The sequence below is a fragment of the Podarcis erhardii genome, assembly GCF_964252035.2.
Source record: "Podarcis erhardii genome assembly, chromosome: 12".
NCBI lineage: Eukaryota > Metazoa > Chordata > Lepidosauria > Squamata > Lacertidae > Podarcis > Podarcis erhardii.
Window position 1 is genome coordinate 33,872,641 of NC_138513.1, and position 12,956 is coordinate 33,885,596.

A 12,956-nucleotide genomic window follows, 5' to 3' on the forward strand; every position below is an offset into this window, starting at 1 on the left:
AACACATCAGAATTCCCCAGAAACTGGCTCCCAAACAAGCAAATTCTATGCTTACTTGGACGGGCAAAAAAATAAGAGATTGAAATAACAATTAATGTGTCATGAATGTTTTCAAGTTTATTGTGAATTTCGGAACAAAAAGCTGCGAAGGGTAATGATCATTACATAACAGTTCCCAGTGGGATGCTTTACATGTGAAAGATCTTCCTAGAGCTAGACCAAATGCAGTAATTGGCTTTTAATGACAGCACTGCCTTTAATCATTCATGGCAAACTAATACAGTACCTTTGCCAGACATAGAACTTGCTGTATGGACTTTATTAATTTCTGTGCAACTGGGCCCTACAGGGAATATTCCTGTGAATGACTAAAGGTCTTCAGGGACCATTTACTATGTACACAGCTACTTCAGAAATGTGATTATCTAAATAGAAATATTGCTACAAACTATTTTTTTTGGGGGGGGGGGGAGGTCCTACTAGCACCTATGCCTATCATGATTCATACAAGGCTAATAAAATACTGTGCCGTTATTGCGATGGAAATGTAAAATACAGCCAGCGCTGAGTATTTAAACAATGATGCCTACCAATAGGGCAGATGGGATTAGTCTTCAGGGGTTTTTTCTGTTTAAAGGTTTTCTAGGCAACCTTTTAGGGTCATGTCTCCACAAGATAGCTTCGAGTAGATAAAACACAATACATAATTAAAGTAAAAAACACCACACCACCAAAATAACACAAAACACCATAAAACAATAGTAGCACCTGACAATCATTAAAAGACCTTGTCTGATTATTTCCCAACATATTATGGGGAGGAGAAAGAAGCGTATACCACCATACCATACCATACCATACCATACCATACCATACCATACCATATTTATTTATAGCATCATAGACTTACTGCAAAATACAACTGAAGTAACACCCAAAATACACTTTACCATCTCCCCCAAATACACCTTAACCTCTGGGAACTTGACCACATGATATTAACCTATGCATGTTGGACTGTTCACAAGTAAATCAGTCCCAATATTACACCCCATGTGAACAGCCTGTGGTGTCAGAAGTGAGACAGGCATTAGGTGGAGGCAAGGTGTGCTAGTTTCTGTTATCACTGTGCAGCTGCGTGGAGTCACAGGACTCTGTTTACATTCTAGCGACCTTGCAGTCTCACGGGATAGGAGACAGGATGTGACGTTAGTGGTTTCCTGTTTCCTTTGTTCCTTTGTTCGGTTGCTCTCTGCTTTCATAGAGAGAGGATGTCTTTTCTGTTCTACGTAGCTAGAAAATAAAACTCTTTACAATGTAGCTCATACTGTCTCGTCCTTCCCTGTGCTGGGAACTCTGCTGATTGAAGAATGTGCCTTGAAGCTCTTGCTTCTCCATCACACCATTAGAGGAACAGCGAGACAAAATATTGTCTGTGACTGCAAGATCCTGGCTTTTTTCAGTGTCACTGCCATCTACTTCAGGTAGCATGAACAGAAGTGTTCAGCCTAGATTATGAGGTGATTGGGAGTGATTCAGGTGAGGTTTCTACAGTCCAAGGTTGGATTGCGTAGTTCACAAGGCATCACAAGGTGGATCAAAGACCGTCTAATTTCCTGAATCACTCTATGGACTTGGGCAGGCATAGGCAAACTCGGCTCTCCAGATGTTTTGAGACTACGATTCCCATCATTCCTGACCACTGGTCCTGTTAGCTAGGGATGATGGGAGTTGTAGTCCCAAAACATCTGGAGGGCCGAGTTTGCCTATGCCTGGACTTGGGTGTCCAAAAGAACACAGCAACTTGCCATTTAAAATAGAGTGAACAATGCATCTTGTTTTATTAAAACACACATACACCAAAAAACAAAACAAAAAAAAACAAACTAACCAACCTAGCTGACTAGGAAAAGGTACTAAGCTCTAGTGGAGAGGAGGTGGAGTGGAGAGAAGTAGAGGCATATTTCATTTTGATGGACAGGTCTGTGTTTTAATCACAGTGAATGATATTCCCAGGGCACTGCAATCACAGTGATTTGTAGGAGGGATGTTTGCAAAATTTAAGAGAGTAGAGACATTCTGCCTTTTCTCCCCCTATGTTCAGCTGTACAGCTTCTTGTGATTTATTTGCTCCTTTTCATACTAAGCCCTTTCTGTTTTTCAACAAACATCTGCTTTAATTGTTACGTTTTATTCCATTTGTTTTAAACTTCTTAGATTTTCCATACCTCTTTTGCTGCATGCATTTAGTTCACTTTAACTGACATTCTGAAATGCAGCAAGCTTCATCCCCTCAGAATTGGCAACCATGCTTACAACTGCATCAAATTCTGGCAGAAACCTTACACTTACACTTACACTTACACACACACACACACACATCATGGCTGAATCTTAATGGAATTTGGCAGACTTAATCCACTCTGGAGGAGCTGCAAATTTGACTGCAAATTTCATCCACTTATGTGAAGAAGCTACAGTCAGTTTTAGGTTCCCCATTATAGTAAATGTGGGAAGGACAGGGTTTGGGCTTTAACAGAAGTTCTTCAGATCCAAATAACTAATCAAACTGAAAAATCAGAGCAATTCCAAATTCATTGTTTTATTTATTTACCAAGTATTAGTAAGACAAAGGAGATGGCGTTGGACTTCCGGAGAAAGAGAGGGGAACCTGCCCTGTTGTATATTGGGGGGGGGGGCTGTGTGGAGAGAGTCTCCTCCTTTAAATTCCTGGGAGTTTACCTTAGTGAGGATCTCACTTGGAAAATCAACATAACACAGGTGGTCAGAGAGGCCCAACAAAGACTCAATTTCCTCAGAGTCTTGCGAAAGAATAATGTTAAACAACAACTGATGAACTCCTTTTACCACAATAGAAAGTCTCCTTTCATATTGCATCACAGTGTGGTATGCTGGCCTGACATGCACAGATAGAAAGTCTCTACAGAGGGTTGTGAATACAGCACATGAGATCATGGGCTGTCCCTTGAGTCTGCTAGATAACATCGCAAGGGATCGTTGCCTTAGGAGAGCGAGAAAAATTCTCAGAGATGACTCACACCCTGGCCATCACCTCTTTAATCTTCTACCCTCGGGCAGGAGATATAGAAGTATATTCAGCCATACCAACAGGCTAAAAAATAGCTTCTATCCGTGGGCTGTTGAATGGAAAATAACACAGCAAAATTGACTTGCAAGGTAGTGTTTTGTTTGATAAGAGACTGAGTGTTTGGGCGGGGAGGGAGGCTCATTTAATTTCATTGTACACAGGTTGTACAATGACAATAAAGGTATTGTTGGTTATTTATTTATTTTCATTAATATACTGCCTTTCATCACAAGATCAGAATCACTACTGATGCCAATATAAGGCGAATCTTGTGGCTGTTGCACATTCCTTGTATTTATACAATTTTTGTATACATATATATTTTAAAGTGTGTTTGTGTGTCCAGTACCTGATACTGTGTGAACAGTATACACCTTTGAAGAAGCTGATGTTGAGTGATGTCTCCTGAAATCCTACATAACAACTTGTTTCCAAAAATATGCTCTAAAAACTATGTTAGCTGCCCATTAAATGCCAAAAACGATCAGGGAGACAAATGAAATCAGGCAATATGTGGTTTCTATAAGAAGCAGAATTGGACCCAATGCTTCTAAAGTCCTATACATTCAGTTTCTTTATATATATATCTCTGAACTGACATTTAAAGAAAGAAGATACTATCTCTCTTCTTAGCGAAAGAAAAAAACACAAAACGAGATGGTTAGCAAGGGTGAATAATGAAAAGATAGCATAAGGCTTTGATTCTGTGGTTGTATCCAAGATCTGTTCAGTCACAAACTCCTAATCCATTTCAAACTCAACAAAAGTTCTCCTTCAATTAAAAACCTATTGATAACCTATTTATCTAGCAGAACCATGCTGCTTCTGTTGCAACATGTTTGCCACTCTTCAGTCTCCTTGCAATTAATAAGGTTCAATATGGTAAGGGGCTTAAATAGCATCCTTCCATTCTCTTTGCCTACTATGAAGTGGAAGCCACACAGCACCTATAACAGTTCAATCAGTCGTAAGAACATTCAGCCCAAAGGCCTAAATGGTGCCTAAAAGACTGGACACTGATGGTGCCTAAAAGACTGAGCCATTGGGCCTAAAATGGTGCCTAAAAGACTGAGCCATTGGGCAAGAGAGACAAGAATGGGAAAATCCTTGGCTCTGATTGGTTCGTTCTGAAGGTGATCTGAAAGAGGCGGGCAGGGCTTGATCCCTATTTAAGGCAGTCTCTCCGTTTGCAGCATCATCTGACCTTCCTCCCTGTCTCCCAGTGCGCTTCAGGATCACAACTAGGGAGCAATGTAGGAATTTTTCTGAAGAAATTGCTTCATTTTGTCTGTTCTGAATCCACAGATGCCCTGGTTATTTCATTGGATGAGCCCAGGTTTCAGAATTCTGAGTGATGAATAAACATTTCTACCTGCTTTTCCAACACCATGAATCAAAGGTGGGAAAAAATGCATGGCACAAAGTCTCAAAGGTTTTGGTATACATCTGTAAGTACTCTATGTGGTGCATATGAATGGCACCACAGGGGAAATGTTGGGATGCAAGAATGGATTGTATGTCCCTCACATAAAACATAGGTTTGTATTTCATATCATGGAAGCATTTCCTTCAATATTCCATTCTGAACAAGTTTCACTACTGACAATACACTCTATTGCTCTTCCTCCTCCTCCTCTGCTCTTCCCCAAAGCATCCTTCAAATATAGTGTATTAGATCATTTTATCATGTTTTTCAATCAGCTAGAGAAGAAATCTGATTGTCCGTGCCTTGGAATTCTATGTAGCTTATGACTGAAGGTGAATTGTACTTTGGTTGCCTGCACGCGAAGCCAAAGACCAGCAACAATGCAAACAAGCAAAATTTATTGTGAAACCCCAGGGATCAGTTTGCAGCATTTCTAATGCTGTTAAGAGCATACAGTTTCCTGGAGAGACAAACTCATCTGAACTGCAAAGGAGGTTCAGTATAGCAATAAAACCATCAAGGATTTATTCAACACAAAAAATTGGACTGAACCAGCCCCCCCCCCATGACCTTTTCATAATCAAACCACAATAATAATGTAAACAGGGCCAAGAGCCTGGGGGAGCTCTGGCAAAATAAACATGTTTCTGTTTTTCTGTTTCAACATAAAACATTAGAACTGAAGATTCCTAACATGTCATGCAGGCTCTGTTTGTGTAGTCTACTCTATGGTGTCAGCCTGCACTTTCCATAATTATTACTGTGTTTACAAATGCAAGGATGTGGGGTAAATCAGATCCCTTGTCTGCTACAACCAGTTAGCTAAGAATGGGTTTATAGCCTGTTGTGAAATATTTTAAAGTACAGTGGTACCTCGGGTTAAGTACTTAATTCGTTCCGGAGGTCCCTACTTAACCTGAAACTGTTCTTAACCTGAAGCATTACTTTGGCTAATGGGGCCTCCTGCTGCTGCCGTACCTCCGGAGCATGATTTCTGTTCTTATCCTGAAGCAAAATTCTTAACCTGAAGCACTGTAATCTGAAGCTTCTGTAACCTGAGGTACCACTGTAGTAACATGTTAGGTTTCACTTTTGGAAAACAAAAGCAAAACAGCTGCCCTCCACAGGGCAGTGTGGGAATTCAGTATATGTGCAACATATATAGGTTGTGCTTTTCAGTATAGAGAGATTTTGGAACTGGACAGGAAACTATGCTACTCTGAGCATCCTATTATAATTCTGCAGAATGGCGCTATCAGTGTCAGTCTCAGCACAGCACGCTGTCATTATATGGATCTTCCCATCCCATTCTCACCAGGCATATGCTGCTCACATATTCTCACAGGTTAGCCCAAATAACGAATCCAGAATCTACTGAACATTTACACAACCAAGAAACTTTTTTCAAAGTAGAGTTTCAGAAAAGTAATGCACAATGGCTATGGTGCCACAAGAACTGGTATAAGCTACTGTAATTTTACTAGAATTGTCACCCAAGTTTTCAATATCCATCATATAGCTCCACTTTACTACTTCTGTGGTTAGTGAGAACAACCCATGGTCACACTATGGTTTCATATCATGCTGTGATATGATATGAATATCGCAAGCTGAGATATCCCAAGGAGAACTGTGGCTAGTTTCAAATAGAGCCTTGCAGGAAGAAGAGAGGAAGGAAGGGGAAGTGTGTGAGCCCTAGGCTTGACACAGCTCATGCCTATATTGAAGGGACGATTGCTTACCTGTGGCCCTCAACATGCTGCTGGACTATAACTCCCATCAGCCCTAGCCAGCATGGCCAATGGTCAGAGACGCTGGGATTTGTAGTCTAGCAACATCTTGGGAAACCATGGTTTCCTATTATGCCTGAATGTAACCATGATTTCAAGTACTCCATAACTTCAGGATCAGACTATGTTTTACCAGGGCTTTTTTTTTCTTAGGTGGGTGCCATTGCCATCATAAGAGAACAAGGGAAGCATTCTTGGTGAGTTGCGGTACCTCTTTTTCTAGAAAAACAGCACTGTGTTTTACTAACATAGGTAGCTAAAAAAGTAATTTGGGGTTTTCTTTCTTTAAGTAAAGGTATGGGAGGGATCAGATTTGCAATGCAAGCAATTGGGGGGGGGGGTAATTCCTACTGGTGAAATAGGACCTTCCTCCCACCCTGACCAGGTCTCATTGTAGCAGTGGAGGAGCTTGGGGTCCCAAATGTCAACAACACGCTGGACAACACCAAAATTCACCCCCACCTCTCACACTCCATTCTAAATAATAGTTGTAGCGCCCCCGAGGTTCCACGGCAGTCACACTTTCCTAATTCTGCCACTGATTGCAATGTGATGGAGGGGTATTTTTTGCAGGGAGATCAGCTTGAGAAAGATAGATTAAGCCTACCCTCCCCACATGCTGTGGCCTAGCAGTCTGAACAGGTCTTCAGATCATTCCAACTGGAACATCTTAAATTATTGAGAAGGCACTAGCTCAGGGGTAGATCATAAACGTAGCATTCAGAAGAACCCAGACTGATTATCTCACATCCAACAACCAGAAAATTACAATTAGAGAACACGCGATGTACTAAGAAATGTACAACTTGCTGTTGCATTAATGCTCCTTGAACAGCATGAACATATTGCTAATGGTGGTCAATTACTATACAAATACCCTGTAATTGCACTTGTTAAAAGCTGGACATGGTATGCTGCCATGGAGGGAGGGAGGGGCACAAAAATGAGAAATGACTGGTACACGATGCAGGTTAATTGTTAAGAAAGAAAGGGTATCTGGCTTCTCTTCTCATCGACAGCACTTACATTGATGCAAACAAGGGAAAAACCCAGATCTTCAAACCAGCATGCTGAAAGTCTCGTATTTCTATAATTATGCTTTTGCTGTCTAAGATTAATCAGGCAAGTTAATGATGCAAAAAATTACATTTATAATCCAGTCTGAATACAGCTGTACAGCAAGCTAAGATCTAAGTGCTATTAAGGTAAATGGAATTAATGGGCTGTCCCTGGCAATCTTTCTATCTATCACTTACTAATTAACATTATTCTGTAAAGAATAATTTGTGGTGAGAAAAATATACAACCCAACTAGGCCAAATTTGCAATGGACAGTGTTGTTAATGGATTGTCCTACAGGTTGGTACCAGATGGTACACTGGGTTTAGTTTGTCAGTTTACAAGAAACTGTCATCTGGGACTGAAATTGGAGAAAAACCTTTATTATGGAAGCAAGTTATCTCCACCACAGATGAACTTGGAGATAACGTCCACTTCAGCTAATAACCAAAGTGTCAAGTAGGAGATGGTGGAAAAAGTAATCTTAGATGTATGCTTGCTATAGTTGGGATCTTATCTTGTTATCCATCACAATATTCAAGGGGAGCCTCGGGTTGTGTTGGCTTGTTCAGTTTCTCCACTTTTTTGATCTCATCACTGTGGGGAGATATCAACATCTGAATCAGGATGTCCCGATTCAGGAGGTTTTAAAAGCTGACTTAATGCAGGTATTTTTCAGGCCCAAGAGCTGGTCTGGATTTTCATAAAAGTGTTATGGGCAGCACAAAATATCAGTTTCACAGAAGAAAAACTGGTGGTGCTCAGAACCCCCCCCCCTTGCCTCAAAGAACAGGCAAAACACAACCCACAACTAAAACAGACACACACATCCCTCCAAAAAAAAACCAAAAAAAAAACAACCCAGATACCCAAGTAAAATGCAAGTCACTAGTTTATGAAACACTGGTTTTTCTTCAGAACAGAATCCAAGATTACTGAGATTCAAACAATCCTAATAATACACAAGATACAAATCCCTCTTTAGATCAATCCTCTGTTCTTCTGCAGGCCTGGAAGATATCTCCATTCAGACATTTATGATTATCTGCATTAAGAGGAGTACAAGTGCAGAGAAGGAATTAGATCAATCCTCTGTTCTTCTGCAGGCCTGGAAGATATCTCCATTCAGACATTTATGATTATCTGCATTAAGAGGAGTACAAGTGCAGAGAAGGAATTCCAAAACCAATGTCCCACGAGCTCCCCACTGCTTTGGTACACAGTGTTGTGTAAGCACATTGTTTTGCACAGGGGAGGGACTGTATTGCAGCCAAGGCTATTTTCATTAGACATATTTCTTCTTTTCTTCATGCATGGGAAATGGTAGCATAGAGAATAGAAACATTCCAGAGTAATTAAAATCTGAAATGAATTATTCAATTCGATTAAAAATGAAAGGAATTATTTAAATGGTTAGGTGCATTGTCTTATATTTTAGCGACACTGACTTTGCATTTAAATTTCAAATATTCGTTGAGTAGAGGCACTGTTGCAAGTTTATAAATTAAAATTCTATTTTTAAAAAATATTAATGTACTTTTCTAACTTTATCCTTAAGTTGCCTTTGGGTAAATAAATGAGTAAAGAATCTATGATACTGCCAAAAGAGTCAAGCAAAGAAAAAAGAATTACATTGGCTTGGATTGCACGCCCTGCTAAGCAACAACATGAAAGTATTGCGCTCTTGGAAAGGAGATCAGTGTTTTACTCCTCCACTGTCATATTGTTCCTTTGTTGTGCTGTTCTAAGATGAACCATGCTTTGGCTTATTGGTTAGCCTGCAGAAAGCTGAAGTGTGAGTTTGGATTTGGATAACACACACAGCCAAACTATGGCTGAGCTCATTATAGCACAACAGCAAAATGGCAGAGGAGGAGCAAAACAGCTGTGATCTCTCCTGGAGCTCGTATGGTCCCATTCACATAATAAGCCATGGTTTGGCTGCCCGTTGACGCAATATAAAAGGTAAAGAGACCCCTGACCATTAGGTCCAGCCTTGGCCAACTCTGGGGTTGCAGCGCTCATCTCGCTTTATTGGCCGAGGGAGCCGGCGTACAGCTTCTGGGTCATGTGGTCCGCATGACTAAGCCGCTTCTGGTGAACCAGAGCAGCGCACGGAAATGCCGTTTACCTTCCCGCCGGAGCGGTACCTATTTATCAACTTGCACTTGACATGCTTTCGAACTGCTAGGTTGGCAGGAGCAGGGACCGTCGCGGGGATTCGAACCGCCGACCTTCTGATCGGCAAGTCCTAGGCTCTGTGGTTTAACCCACAGCGCCACCCGCGTCACAATATAGAGCAGTTCTTATAGCTCTGCGTAGCTTACATGACAAATAAGGGAACACCCCCCCTCAATTATTGGCACATCTTTTAATTTTGAAAAAAAAGGACGGATTCATTTATTTGGGACCTTTTTTTCTTCGTACTTTATGTGCATCTTTTAAATGAGGCATTCTGTTTATCAGCTGAATTGCCTGATTACTTTCATGCTTATTAGAATATATTCAAGGGCAAGTGCCACAGTTTATGGATTCAGAAGGTTCTGCATGCTATGTTCATTGCCTCCAGTTAGATGGACCTGTGCAGATAAGGGAACAGCTGGTCGGAGTACACAATACAGGGCGAGACGAACCAATAGGGATGAAGCTTCATAGAGAGGAGAAAAGAAGGCCTGGCTTCAATTGTCAGGAATGATGAGAATTGTAGTCCAAAGCATGTGGAAAGCACCAGGTTGGGGAAAAGGCAGCCCTGTCCACCCTGTGGAACTAGAGCAACTACAGCGGAAGAGTCATTATCTGTCATTAGTTTTCAGCACTTTATTTCCCTATACTAGAAATATCAAGGAAATTCTAATTGGATCAATTTTACCCAACCTTCATTAAATCATAGAAACATTTCTCGAAAAGGTATGCGACCTACATAATTTTAGATTGGTTGCCTCCCTGTTTTCTTTCGGAAATAGCAGTGGATGTTCTCAACTCTGCACAGTGACATCACTTGGTGGTAATCCTGACCACCTCCTTCTGTGTAAACTTTCCCTCCCCAAAAACTGGGCTTTTGCCTATTTAATTGAAGCACGCAACAAGCATATGTTCTGCTCAAGTAACTGTGAGAAGTTCAAAGTATCATATCTAAACAGTCTGCAGTCTCTCAATGCCTTCAAGGCACCAAACTCCTGGAAATGACTCTTTAATTTGAAGCCGACATAAAACTTTAATTTATTGAAAAGTGCTGCTGCTTTTTGATGGGGAGGCAATTTCTGTGTACCCAGTAGAGAATGATGTCAAGACTTAATTAAAAGCAGCAATTCACATATGAACACCGTCCCTGCTTAAATTTGTCCCGTGTTCTAGCTGCAGGAAGAAGAAAGGATGAAACACCAGTTATTGCATGCAGCACTTACACCAGGCATGGGCAAACTCCGGCCCTCCAGATGTTTGGGACTACAATTCCCATCATCCCTAGCTAACAGGACCAGTGTTAAGGGATTGTGGGAATTGTAGTCCCAAACATCTGGAGGGCTGGAGTTTGCCTAGGCCTGACTTACAGCATGATCAAATCCTACGGTACAGGTATTTATACAGAACAAAAAGTGTCTTTTAGGTGTGAGACTTGTTCCATACTAATACTGCAGCACAGCTAGACAACTGTTTTGCATCCATCTTCTCCTCTCCAGCATTTTTACAGGCCTGGGCAAGTAATTAGAACTGAGTTGCATAGAAATGTCCCAGAACGCTTTTTCCCCTCAGGGAAAGGAGAGAATCTATATTTTTTTCTTTTTGTCCCCTCTCAAGATAAAAAAAAGTAAGTTTGCATAAGTAAGTTCTCTGAAAGTTCTCCATCCTCTTTTGTGTTTGATGTCACCCCCCACAGACCCCCAGCACCTTTGCACCAGGGCATCATGGAGGATCCAACAATCGTGGCCAGCCTCCCAATGCAGTTGCTGCTATTACCACTTGGAGCAGCAGCAATTTTAAAAACACAAAACAAAACCGTTTTAAAAAACGTTTAATTTTATACCTTATGCATTTAAATTTAGATGCAAGGTCCCTGCTCCTGCCAACCTAGCAGTTCGAAAGCACGTCAAAGTGCAAGTAGATAAATAGGTACCGCTCCGGCAGGAAGGTAAACAGTGTTTCCGTGCACTGCTCTGGTTTGCCAGAAGCGGCTTAGTCATGCTGGCCACATGAACCGGAAGCTGTCTGCAGCCAAACACCGGCTCCCTCGGCCAGTAAAGTGTACAGGAACAAATGCTGGAGAAGGATTGCCTACTATGGGAATAAGCCAAAATCTTCATCAAATATGTCTGTTTTGACGGAGGATAATATAGTCTTGCCTTTCCTTGAAAAAGGCAGGCTCAGGCTGTGTGTGCAAAAATCACCTAGCAGACTACGTAGCATATTACATATGTGTGTGTGGCGTCACACCACTGCTGTCGCAGTGAGATCAAACACGGGGAAAGCTTCCAATCCTTCTCGCACCATGACACAAAGGTGTGAAATCTTTTCACCCTTCCTTGCCCTCACCACGGATGCTTTGGGTACTTGGGTCACATAAAATGTAGTAATTTCTAAGGTGGCTATTGCGGCAAAGTGATTTATTCTTGTCAGGGGCACCAATACAGTTCTTTGCCAAGGTACACCTTTGGTTCAAGATGTCAAAAAATGAGCTAATTCCAGTTCACATCGACCTCTTTGCAAAATGAACTAGTTTGGTATGCATTCAGTTCCCACTGCATCCAAACGAACCTTGGCAATTTCCCTCCTAGCATTCAGAAAGTTACAGTGAGCTTTGTAGGACTGGAGTTATGAAAAAAATGCATTGACCAGTTTTAAAGCTCCAAGATGAGATCCCTAAACCCAAATTGCTTTAGCTAATAGAACAGAAGTTTTCACTGCCTAATTTCTAAGCACATAAAGATGAAAACAGTAATATTTTAGTGAAGGGGTAAAAAGACTACAGCGAGTGGAATCCAAACATTCCTTTCCTCTGATGAATGGTATCTTTCCATCAAAGGACGACTCCTGTCAGAGAAAGGGAACCTCTGAACCCAACCCTCTGTTTACACAGTTTGTGGGAGAACAGCTATCTAAAGTTAAAACCTCTCATTTAGAACTTTGTTTAAAATGTTCTATTTGTAAACATCAACTTTTGCAGCCAACAATTAATCCATATAGAGGAGCACATAAATAAAAGACAATCAGCTTCCCGCTACAATAGAAAGGCAAATATATATGTTCTAGGCAAAACTAAAGACGTGAACGTCTAGGCTGTTTTTTGCAAGAACAATAGAAATAAGAAAGCAGCTAATTCCTACCCAACCTCTAACTCTCAATGTTCGTACTCAACTTCCAACTCCCCAATTTGGAAAAGCAACCCCCCCCACCATGTCTCTTTATTCAAAATTATAAAATTGTATTTCTTCAAGAAGCTTTGTTAAAGCATCTGTTTCTCTTGCCTTGCACCTTCCAAAGAAACAGCTGAAAGCCTAAAATGAGAAGTATTGCATTACTTTTTTTTCTATTAAGACGAGTGTGATGCCCCTATACATATGGATTACGTAGATATTAA

The 12,956-nt window shown here is 41.0% G+C and overlaps 1 protein-coding gene and 2 long non-coding RNA genes across 16 annotated transcripts in view; 2 read left to right on the forward strand and 1 right to left on the reverse strand.

The window, feature by feature from the left end:
* Positions 1–8,465, forward strand: part of LOC309325779 — a 117,710-nt gene extending 109,245 nt beyond the window's left edge. For both annotated transcript variants that reach the window (XR_014149995.1, XR_014149996.1), the window contains exons 3-4: positions 6,479–6,522; positions 8,393–8,465. This is a non-coding gene — a long non-coding RNA (uncharacterized lncRNA). The remainder of the gene's footprint in view (positions 1–6,478; positions 6,523–8,392) is intronic.
* Positions 1–12,956, reverse strand: part of ZNF385D (zinc finger protein 385D) — a 583,216-nt gene that overhangs the window by 94,907 nt on the left and 475,353 nt on the right. The gene's annotated exons all lie outside the window — the stretch shown is intronic.
* Positions 8,490–12,956, forward strand: part of LOC309325818 — a 6,659-nt gene continuing 2,192 nt past the window's right edge. Inside the window, exon 1 of the long non-coding RNA XR_014150039.1 lies at positions 8,490–8,613. This is a non-coding gene — a long non-coding RNA (uncharacterized lncRNA). The remainder of the gene's footprint in view (positions 8,614–12,956) is intronic.